The following is a 12,510-nucleotide window of genomic DNA, read 5'->3' on the forward strand; positions in this document are numbered from 1 at the left end:
TAGAACCCTAGTGAGGGAGGGGATTGGAAACAATCTGCAGGGACATACATCCTCCAAAATCTATGGTGATCTTTATCAAGCAGCTCAACATATTTGCTTAATGGGAGTTGAAAGATAAATAAATACCGAGAAGGCTGAGATGGTTCAACATGGGTTGCTATATATTTGTCTCTTCTTAAAAACAAGAAAAAAACCAGTCATTAAGGACAATCTATTACTCAAGCAAATGCTGAAGGACCCACATGGCCTTCAAAAAAGAGGAGATGCTCTAAGATAAATTAATTCATTACATTGATGCTTCATCATCTGTGCAAGCTGTGATTTGGAGCCCTCTGGCAACAATGAGGCAACACATTCCATGTGACATTAATATCTCTGAACAGTAGGGGATAACTTGGAGAATGGAGCACCGTGTTAAAATGTAAAAGGAATTTTTTGAGGAAGAATTTCAGCAGGGAATAAGCCCTGATGTGGGAACTGAGTTTCAATGTACAACTAAGGATCACATTAAAAACACATTAGGATGATTACAAAGAAGCTTATTGTAGCAGCTATTATTTCTTTTTATTTAAATGAATAAGGGCTTCATAAGAACCACCCTGTGGGCCACGGTGTCTAAAATCTTCTATCCCCTCTTGAAAATTTCTCTGAAATTTCTACTGACAAACTGAAGGCTTCTATGCTTAAAAGGCTGCAAGACAGGTCTGTTTTACAAAGAGCAGAGGAAGCAATCAGTTAAGGCTACCCCTCAAAAAGAAAAAACAAAAGAGAGGTTCCTTGGGCAGCCCCCATGGCTCAGGGGTTTAGCGCCGCCTTCAGACCAGGACATGATCCTGGAGACCTGGGATCCAGTCCCATGTCGGGCTCCCTGCGTGGAGCCTGTTTCTGTCTCTGCCTCTCTCTGTGTCTATGTCTCTCATGAATAAATAAATAAAATTTATATTTAAAAAAAAAGAGAGGTGCCTGGGTGACTCAGTCGGTTAAGCATCTGCCTTCAGCTCAGGTCATGATCTCGGGATCCTGGGAGGGAGTCTGCTTCTCCCTCTCCCTCTGTCCCCCCCCCCCCCCCACACTCGTTTTCTCTCTCTCTCTCTCTCTCTCTCCAATAAATAAATAAAATCTTTTTTTTAAAAAAGGTCCCTGAAGCTCCTCAAACCCTTCCAAGATCACCTCTAAGACATCACTTGTTTCTGGTTATGGATACAGAGCAGAAAACCATCTTCCTCCTTGTCACCTGAAATGAGGCTCAAAGGGAGGCTGACAAGGATACTATGGAACCCTCCCTCTTTCCTTCCCACCCTTTCATTCCAGAATGCTTACTCTAGAATTTCTCCAGTAGAGATCCAAATGGAAGAGGCTGGGTCGACTTGAAGCTGGGTATGCCCAGCAAGCACACAGTCTTTGCTTAGCATGGCTACAGACGAATTAAAAGAGGTATGCTTGGGACACCTGGGTGGCTCAGTAGTTGAGTGTCAGCCTTTGGCTCAGGTTGTGATCCCGGGGTCCTGGGATGGAGTCCTGCATCGGGCTCCCCATGGGAAGCCTGCTTCTCTCTCTGCCTGTGTCTCTGTCTCTCTCTGTGTGTCTCTCGTGAATAAATTTAAATTTTTTTTCTTAAAAAAGAGAGCTATGCGTTATGCAAATCATACTACATTAATTACTACCACCCCCACCCCACCCATTATTTGCGCTGTCGGGGACCATAGGTCAACCACAGTCAGGAAGCAGATGATCCGCCTTGTGATGGATTATCAGAGGGTCAATGGTAGCCTAACCTTCCCTCACAGCGCCTATGTCATTCACATCACCTCCTCTCATTCTGCAGTCATTCTATCACCGCACATCATCACCAGAAGGGTGAGTACAGGACAGTAAAATATTTTGAGAGATTTATTACATTCATGTAACATTTATTACTGATTATAGTTATAATTGTTCTACTTTATCATTAGTGTGAATCTCGTACTGTGCCTGGTTTATAAATTAAGCTTTATCATAGTGATGGGGAGCAGAAGGCTAGCTGAGGACAAAGCACAAGCTCATACCCTGCAAACCCCACGCCCCCACTCCTGGGTGGGATGTATGTGACATTCCTCAGGTATTCCTGGATGCCCTAAAGCTAAGGGAAAGGAAGAACAAATAGTCAACTTACAGAGATTCTAGTTCTATAGACAGGAGTCCCGCCTCAGTTTACAAAATGTCTTAGTGATTTATAAGAAAAAGTATTTTATCAATAACCTAACTTCCAAAAGGAAACTCCCAACTATCTTAATACTAATGTTTTAGTGGAAGAAAAAACAACCTTAACTTGACAATAGCAAGGCCTCCAATATCTCCTATGTCCTCTTTAGCATACAAAAATTCTTTTGAAAATCTCTCTTTTCTTTACCTACCCCAACTCCTGGGTATATAATCAACCATCCCTCACAACCTCAGGGCAGCAGCTCTTTCTGCCCATGGGTGCTGTCCCCGTGCTTTAATAAAACCACCGTTTTGCACCAAAGACATCTCAAGAATTCTCTCTTGGTCACCAGCTCCAGACCTCACCCCTCCAAACCTCCCCTATATTCTAAAACACCAATAGGGATGCATGTATAGGAAAAGACACAGCATATATGTTTTCAGTACTGTCCGAGGGTTCAGACATCCACTGGAGGGTCTTGGAAAGTATTCCCCTGGGGATAATGGGAGGGAGGGACTGCTCTGCTCTATGACTTTCTTTTTATTTTTATTTATTTTTATTTATTTTTTTAAATATTTTGTTTATTTATTAGAGACACAGAGAGAGAGAGAGAGAGAGGCAGAGACATAGGCAGAGGGAGAAGCAGGCTCCATGCACCGGGAGCCCAATGTGGGACTCGATCCTGGGTCTCCAGGATCACACCCTGGGCCAAAGGCAGGCGCCAAACCGCTGTGCCACCCAGGGATCCCTGACTTTCATTTTAAAAGTTATTTTTAGGACAGCCCGGGTGGCTCAGCGGTTTAGCGCCACCTTCAGTCCAGGTCATGATCCTGGAGGCCTGGGATCCAGTCCCATGTCAGGCTTCCTGCCTGGAGCCTGCTTCTCCCTCTGCCTGTGTCTCTGCCTCCCTCTCTGTCTCTCATGAATAAATAAATAAAATCTTTTTTTAAAAAAAGTTATTTTTGGAGTGCCTGAGTGGCTCAGTTGGTTAAGTGCCTGCTCAGGTCATGATCCTAGGGTTGTGGTATCCAGCCCCATGTCCAACTCCCAGCTCAGCCAGTGAGTCTGCTTCTCCTTCTGCCCCTCTCCCTGTTCTGTTCTCTCTCTCTCTCAAAAAAAAAGATCTTTTTTTTTTTAAGGTTATCTTTATTTGGATGGGCAAATGGAATTGAAATTATGGAGGTAAGAGTAAGAGGCACCACCACTACTGACTCCCGGTCTGAACACGCACTGGGGTAAAGAACAGGTGCTCCAGCTGGAAAAGATCAGAAAGTGAGCGGGAAGAAGCTGTAAGCCTGCTTCCCACCAGATCCTCAGTTTCTCCTATTAGCAGAAACAATATTAAGCAATTCTGTCTTGAAATCATTGCATTTCGGCTCTACTGTGGAAAAACCATGCCTAAAAATTGGGTCTCTAAGCAACTCTTCACATCCTTGACATTGACACAAATTGTATGAAAGGTGTTTGGATAGATACGATGGGTTTGGGAGCGTTTCTATGTTGGCCAGAGCTGAAACAAAACACCGAGGCTAAAAATGTTATCTGTTCTTTGCTCTTGTTTAGAAGTTTGGAACACTTCCTCATCCTTCTCTCCTGCCCCCAGTAGAACACTAAGCCACGTCAATGGATTTCTCCAGAGGGATGGTGGACCTTATAGATTCCAACCTACAACTTGGCATTTTGAAATGGTGCTGTTTGAAAGAAATATTTGAGGTAGAGTGTTTCTCTGGCTCAGGAACTCTGCTTTCACCACCTTTATTTTAAGTAACTCTTCTGCCCACAATTGGTGTGGGATAATAGAGCAATTAAATTTATTTCATTAATTTTCCATTGTGACGTTTTGGGGAAAGGAAATAGCTTTGCCAAGTAAGTCCTCCTAAAATACATCAAAAAAAGAGGAAATTTAAAAATCTGAAATCATGGGAAACCCAACATAAGAGGTAGCTTTAAAGATACTGCATATTCAAAATGCAAATGAATTAAGAATTTCCATATAAAAGGTGAATTAATTAGGAGACTTTTCTTCTCCATTTATGCTTTTTTTGAACCTCTGAAACTCCAGTTACTATAGGAAATGTATGACTCTTCTAAAATGTGGAAGAAATAACTAGTAGGATACGGATCTGGGGATGAGTTTAGTACTATATCAATCAGCCTGATTCAATCAGAGAAATCACATCATAATTAGAACAAGGAAAGCAGGGGCTCCTGAGGGGTTCAGTAGGTTAAGTGTCTGCCTTTGGCTCAGGTGATGATCGTAGGGTCCTGAGATTGAGCCCTTCCTCCAACTCCCTGCTCCACAAAGAGTCTGCTTCTCCCTCTCCCCCTGCTTGTGCTCACTCGTGCTCTCTCTCTCTAACAAATAAAATCTTTTAAAAAAATGGTAATACAGTGGATTCTTATTTTTCAAAGCAGTTATATTCTATGAATTCGCTATGAACACTTAAATTAGCAAATGTTGCACTGTGGCTTTTCCAGGGTTGGGGTCCATTGAGGCTCTGGTCACAGCATTTTCATCAACCGATCGACCCGTAAACTTGGCTTTGTGTTTCTGTTGAAGGACACCTCGTTTAATATAGTGTTGATTCATTGCCATTGAACTCTCAGCCTACAATGTTATAACTCATGTCTGAACAAAGCTTATCTACCACTGTTTTCTCCTGAAGGCACATGACAGCCTTCTTGCACTCAGGAATGCTAGACAGCACCTCACCACTCTGCTTGACGGCCTTTTTAAGCAGCGATTTCACTAATGGCACAACAATGTGGAAAAGGTGGCACGACACAGACTGTGAAAGGGACACTCGGGACGTCTGGGTGGCTCAGTGGTTGAGGGTCTGCCTTTGGCTCAGGGCGTGATCCCAGGGTCCTGGGATCAAGTCCCACATTGGGATCCCTGCAGGAGGCCTGCCTCTGCCTATGGCTCTGCCTCTCTCTCTATCTCTCTCATGAATAAATAAATAAATAATTTAAAAATAAATAAAAAATGTTTTTAAAAAGGGACACTCATTTACAATCTGAGAGCTGTGACATGAAGGCACGGTGTCTCCAGGTTCTACTCCAGCCAGGAATATGCAAGCCGGTTGACTTAACTGTGTAGCTGCTCTGTGCATGTGCATTCCTTCAAATAATAGCAAAAGCATCTGGAGTACGAATTCTGGGGTTCCAAATAAACTTTAGCAAGCAGTTGAGTTTGAAAATATGGAATCCACAGATAATGAGGATTGACTCTATACGGAATTGTTAACGGTGAATTGGAATAAGGAGGATTTAGATAATAAGAGAAATCTAAAGAGTGTAGAAACAGGAGGCATACAGGACAGCCCTGCTGCCAGGACTGAGATAAAAACACACAAGAAAGACCCCTCCCCCCTTCCAGGGCATGAATCCTGACCTTGTTGGGAGGGCATAGTCCTGGCTCACTGAATGGCAAGGTCAGTGGCTATAATGCCCTGCTGGGTGGTGGCATTTACTGGAAATCTGCTCTCTAGGGCAGGCTGTTACGGGGCAGTGTCTCATTGGAGGTACTCTGCTACAAAACCACTAGGGGGGGGATCCCTGCGTGGCGCAGCGGTTTGGCGCCTGCCTTTGGCCCAGGGCGCGATCCTGGAGACCCGGGATCGAATCCCACGTCGAGCTCCCGGTGCATGGGGCCTGCTTCTCCCTCTGCCTGTGTCTCTGCCTCTCTCTCTCTCTCTCTCTCTGTGACTATCATAAATAATTTAAAAAAAAAAAAAACCACTAGGGGGGGTGCCAACATGGGATATTGTGATTTATAATAAGAAATACATATTTGGGGGGCACCTGTGTGGCTCAGTAGTTGAGCATCTGCCTTTGGCTTAGGTCCTGATCCTGGGGTCCTGGGATCAAGTCCCGCATTGGGGTCCCCATGGGGAGCCTGCTTCTCCCTCTGTTTATGTCTCTGCCTCTCTGTGTCTCTCATGAATAAATAAATATTTTAAAAAATCTTTGCTACTTTGATAAGCAAAAATTCTATCTCATTTGATGTTTGCATTTTTTGATCAGTAGTAATGATTTTTTTAATGTGTGTTTATTGATCATTTGCACATGTTTTCCTCTTTAATTATTGTATGTTAATGTTTTTGTTCCTTACCCTTTGGGGCATAAAGTTTTAGAGAAGGCTGAATTATTTCATAAAATGTAAATAAATCTGAAACAAATAAAAGGTATAATTTACCTTTCTTTTAAGATTTTATTTATTTACTCATGAGAGACACAGAGAGAGAGGCAGAAACACAGGCAGAGGGAGAAGCAGGCTCCACACAGGGAGTCCGACATGGGACTCGATCCCGGGTCTCCAGGATCAGGTCCTAGGCTAAAGGCAGTGCTAAACCACTGAGCCACCCGGGCTGCCCTAGAATTTACCTTTTTATGCTATTTTACTTTTTGCAATGTCAACTAAAATATTCAATATCATCTAAAATTTTACTTTAGGGAAAAAAGAATCTTAAACGTAAGTTGAAATGTGGCTTAAGATGACAGTTATATTTTTTTTTCATATGGCTACATCAATCTTAACATACTTGCTTCAGATTTTCCAAGACTTCATGCCCAACTCTGCTCCCATGATATTTGGATGATGATAGGTCTGTGAATTGTGAGAACTGCTCAAACATCAAAGAAAGGTCCTTTGAGTAATAGAAAAATCAGTGGGAATGCCTTCCTCAAGATCTTGAAAATTAATGGTAAATTGTCCATGGTAGTGGTTTATTTTGGTTGATTTTCTTTTATTTCCAGCTAATTATCAGTGAACAAATATTCTCAATGTTTCAGAACAGAGATTTCGAATTTACAGCTTGAAAGATGAATTCATTCATGATTTATTCTCTATTCTCTTATCCTGCTCTATTTTCCTGATGGTACTTAAAATTAATTAATATTAGATAGCTATTTGTTATCTCTCCATTCCAATGCAATGTAAGATCCACAAATGCAAAGACTCTTTTAATCACTGTAACCCTGATTCCTAGAATACTGCCTGGCATGTAGTGGACTCTCAGAAAGTATTTGTTGAATTAATGCATTCAATAATCATACACTGCATCCCAGACATCGGACTATGGAGACCTGGGATGTGAAATTGCTTACTTGGCCCATAGAGTGTCTTTAAAATGTGATACTCATTAAAACCAGATTGAAAACACTGGAAATGTTTGGAAATAAAATCTGCACATTGTGCCAGCGTATAGATTCATTATCTATCCATTCATTCATTCTCCAACCGTTTTTAGAGTCTGCGTGCCAGTTACTGGGGACAAAATAACATTACAGACAGACTCTGTCTCTGCAGAAATGGCATTTATAGTCTATTAAGGGAGACAGACATTAAACAAATAACTACGATTGTGCTAAGTACACGGAAAAAGTACAGGTGCCTATATGAGCACTTATGACGTTTCCCTGAGAAAATGATATTTAAACTTCTACCAAAGAGGTTAGAAGTTTATCAAGGGGAAAGAAGGAAAGAACAATCCAGTGAAAGAAAACCACTTCTCAGGAAGGGGCTTGCTGTAGTAGAAGAACAAGGGAGGGGCACTGGGGTGGCTCAGCCAGTTAAGCATTTGCCTTCGGCTTAGGTTGTGATCCCAGGGTCCCAGGATCGAGCCCCATGTGGTCAGGCTCCCTACTCAGCGAGGAGTTTGTTTCTCCCTCTGCCTCTGCCCCTCCTCCCATCGTGTGCATGTGCTCTCTCTCTCTCTTTCTCTCGCTCACTCTCTCAAATAAATAAAATCTTGGGGGTAAAAAGAACAAGGGAGACATGAGAGCTGAGGTGAAAGGAGGCCAAATCATATTTGTGGGCCATGTGAAGGATGAATGCTTTGCTTCACTCCAGGGACCACCCAAGGCTTCTCAGCAGGAGATCCGATTTCCCTGTTTAACAGACTACTCTACTGGTTGTGTTCAGAATGGTTTGGCTACAGAGGTTGCTGAGGTATGGCAGAGTCAAGGAGTGGAGATGGAGATGTGGACAGCTTTGAGAGATATTTAAGAGGTATGTGTAACAACACGGATTGGAAGATGTTGGGGAAGGAGAAGTGTATGAGAAAGACACCAGTTTCCTGGCTTGAACCACTGGGCGGGTGATGGTGCCTTTACTGGGATGGGGGATGTCAAGGAGACCCTCGTTGTGGATGGAAGAAGATGTGTTCGATACGTACCTATGAATGTACATAACTGGATTACAAGTTTCAGAAACATGATAACCCTCACTATATGGGATGCACTCTGATTTTTTAAATCAACTTTATTGAAGTATGTTTTACATATAATAAAATATATCCATATTACATACACAAGGAGTTGTGACAAATGCATATACCTCTGTACACCACAACTAAAATTAAAATTCCTATCACCTCCAAAAATTCCATTTCCCATGTGCGCTGTTAACTCCCCTCCATGAGGGGCCCCAGGCTTTCAATCATTATAGATGAGTCTGCACTGCCTAGAATTTCATGTAATTGGAATTACACCATGTATGTATTCTTTATATTTGGCTTCTCTCGGCATAATATTTCTGAGGTTCATCTATAACAAGAGTCTGCGAACTACAGTCTATAGGCCAAATATGGCCAACTGACTATTTATATAAAAGTCCAAGAGCTTAAAAAAAAATCTGAGAGCTAAGAATGGCTTTCTATTTCCAAATGGTTGGGTCAGGGGACCAGAAGAATATTTCATGATGTGAAAATTGTATGGAATTCGAAATTTAGTGTCCATCAATAAAGTTTTATTTTTTTAAAGCTTGTGTTTATTTTTTTAAATATTTTATTTATTAATGAGAAACACACACAGAGAGAGAGAGAGAGAGAGAGAGAGAGAGAGAGAGAGAGACAGGGACACAGGCAGAGGGAGAAGCAGGCTCCACACAGGGAGCCCAATGTGGGACCGGATCCCAGGTCTCCAGGATCACACCCTGGGCTGAAGGTGGCGCTAAACCGCTGAGCCACCTGGGCTACCCCATCAATAAAGTTTTATTGGGAGATAGCATTGACTCCTTTGCTTACATATTGTCTGTAACTACTTTCATGCTATACAGTGTTGTGCCAGAGACTGAATGGTCCCCAAAGCCTGAAATATGTACCGCTTTCCACCTGGACCTTTACAGAAAATACTGACTTTTATGGCACTCCACGTGTCTGTAGTTCCTTTTTATGGCTGTGTAGTATGGATAGGCAACAAATATTTTTCTTTTTGCTATTGAGGGACATGTGGATTGTTTCCTAATTATCCTTACTCCATATAATGCCATGATGTTTCCTAGTCCAATTCAGTTTTTCCAAATTGCGAGTCAGGACACAGTAAATTGATTTCACAACTTCTGGATTAGTTGACTGTCAGTATGAAAACAATACTGCTTTCTAGATGTTAAAGTAAAGAGTGGAGAATACAAGGTAGAGGGAGAGAATACTGTTAGAGCTGAAGGCTGAGAAAATCCAGTAAATTAAATAAATGTTGGACAGAGGAAGAAGGGTGGAGAAGAGGCAGGCAGAGGAGAGCACAAGAGGAAGAAGGGTGGAGAAGAGGCAGGCAGAGGAGAGCACAATGGAGAGTTTCATCTTGGGAAGCCAAGGAAGTCTCGGTTTTGAGAAGGAGGTGATTTGGGGCACCTGAGTGGCTCAGTGGCTGAGCCTCTGCCTTTGGCTCAGGTTTGATCCCAGGGTCCTGGGATCGAATCCCGCATCATGCTCCCCACAGGGGAGCATTTTAAAAATCTTAAAAAAAAAAGAAAGAAAAGAAAAGTAGGTGATTAACTGGATCTAATGCAGCTAAGACATATTGTGTAAAATGGATTGGGACGATGTTACTGAGGGTTAGGTGGAATGAAGCAGCTGAAGCCAGATTGAGATGAGTTGGTGGTACACATGTGATGAACCTTGAGACCATAAATGTAACTGGAGGAGGATGTGGATGTGCTTACGAGGGAGTTTTTTGTTTGCTTGTTTTTTGATGTAAAAACCACAAGAATGTTTAAAGAACACTAAAAGACAAGTATAACCTGAATTTTCAGATCAGTAAACTAAAACAGCACAAAGTTAAGCAACTGGCCCAAGTAGCTTTTCAGTGTAAAGAGCTCAGGTTTTTTTGGATCTAGAATCTGAGCTCACACTGTGCTAGTCTATGAACCAGGAAAAAGCTGGCCTATGTGTAATCCAATACTTATACTTTTGATTTAGAAGTCTACAGTCAAAAAAAAATAGCTTTATAGCCTTTTGAAGGCTTTTTGGGAGGAAAACATGATTATTCATTATCTTAGATTTGTGAATAATAAGAAACTCGCCTACATCAGATGGGTCTCTGCTCCATACAATCTGCTTATAGAGGAAAATCACAAAGCTTCAAAAAAATCAACATTAGGATCTTTTAAAACTAGATGGAAACCCCACATTGATGAACAGTTTACAAGGTTTTTGTCCTGTATTTGTTGTGAGACACACAAAGACTGAAGAACTATTCAAGAGCATGCTATTCCAGGGACACCTGGGTGGCTCAGTGGTTGAGCGCCTGCCTTTGGCTCAGGTCCTGATCCTGGGGTCCTGGGATCAAGTGCCACATTGGGCTACTCGTGGGGAACCTGTTTCTCCTTCTGCTCATGTCTCTGCCCCCCTCTCTCTCTGTGTGTCTCTCATGAATAAATAAAATTTAAAAAAAATTTTTTTAAAAGAGAGCATGCTATTCTAGGCCTTCTATTAAGGACTTTACTGGGAAAATTGTCAAAATGTGAATAGAGTCCATTGATTAGGAAGTAATATCATTAAGTTATTTAGAGATGAAAGGACATCATCTGCAACCAACTAGGAAATGATTCAGAGGGAAAAATACGTGTTTATTCATATTTATGTATTCATTTAGAGAGAACATTATAGCAAATGTGGTGACATGTTAACATTTGGGAGATTTGAGTAAAGGGTTTAAGAGAATTCTTTGTACTCTCCTTGCAACTTTCCTACAAGTCTGAAATTATGTCAAAACAAAATGAAAAATGAAAGGGTGATGAGAAATCGTATCTTGGCAAACTTCCTTGGATACCAAAATATAGGTGACATAAGAAAATTCACAGGTTTTCTCATTTAGGTCAGAATTAATGTAAAGAATGTTAATGCCTGATAACACAAAAAAAGAAAACAGGTACCGCATGCCTCCTGATGAGGAGAACCACAGCCGTCTCTGAACAGGTCCCCCAGAACTTCAAACCTGAACCTGATTAAGCTTTAGATTCAATTACCAATTTGCAGGAAATACAGAGACCAGAAGAAAATCCAGACTAAGGAAAATTCTAGAACAGTGGCCTGATGTCTTCAACAAATCAAATATAAAAGGAAAAAAAAAAAGATTTGGAAAACCTACAGATTAAAAGAGACTATACATACATATACATATGCATATATATGTATATGGAGAGACTATGTATAAAGAAATTGGGTATATATTGCTGTAAAGGTCAGAAAGTGGTTATTTTTTTCTTGGGGTCAGGGAAGCTGGGATTGTTTCAGGCACGGGCTCCTAGAGGATTTATGTGATGTCTGAGAAGCTTTCTCTCATAGAGGGGACTGTGCTTACTGATGTTAGTCAAGAACAATTCATTTCTTTTAAGCTGTTTCCTATATTTTAACAATAAAACTTGGGTTTTAAAATATTTATTAATTTATTTAAATTCAGCTTGCCAGGATATATTCTAATACCCAGTGCTCATCTCATCCTGTGCCCTCCTTAACGCCGGTCACCTAGTTACCCTATCCCCTTTCCCACCCCCACTTCTAACTCTGCTTATGAATTCTGCCAAACTAACCAAGCAAGGTCTCAGCGTTGCCACCTCAAGTCGTCTTTAGGAACTGCAGACTTCTTTCCAAAATTGCCCGGTAAAGGTAAGGTTTTAAAAATTATTGAAACCTATTTTTTACAGGCAATTTACTTAACTTTTTTTTAATTCATAAGAGGAATGCATACAAAAGGCAAAAATTCAGATAGTATAGAAGAATATAAAATGGGATATTGCCAATTTCTTTTTCCTTATCTCAAAACCCCTACTCCCATTCCATAGAAGCTTTCACCTTTTACTTTGTAAAAAATATCTTTGTATCTGTTTCTTAATTTAGAAAGAATCTATTGTTCCCTTACTCTAAAAGTGGGAAATTCATTGCCGCCTGGCTGGCTCGCCTATCCTCTCCACCTTCTGATTTTTGTTAATTTTATTTCTTCTAGAGATAAAAGTGAATACCCTTTATACCCTTAAAGATCACATTGCAAACTTTGAATCTTGATTTAGACCTTTTAGCGAGTATTTACTCATACTCTGAAATGAAGTT

General features: G+C 41.2%; 1 long non-coding RNA gene across 1 annotated transcript; it reads left to right on the forward strand.

The window, feature by feature from the left end:
* Nucleotides 1–1,337: 1,337 nt before the first annotated feature.
* On the forward strand, nt 1,338–4,556 carry LOC111096298. The gene is made up of 3 exons (XR_005360373.1): nt 1,338–1,434; nt 1,707–1,857; nt 3,746–4,556. It is a non-coding gene; the product is annotated as an uncharacterized LOC111096298 (long non-coding RNA).
* The last annotated feature ends 7,954 nt before the right edge of the window (nt 4,557–12,510 follow it).

This window comes from Canis lupus, chromosome 6, assembly GCF_011100685.1.
Source record: "Canis lupus familiaris isolate Mischka breed German Shepherd chromosome 6, alternate assembly UU_Cfam_GSD_1.0, whole genome shotgun sequence".
Lineage (NCBI taxonomy): Eukaryota > Metazoa > Chordata > Mammalia > Carnivora > Canidae > Canis > Canis lupus.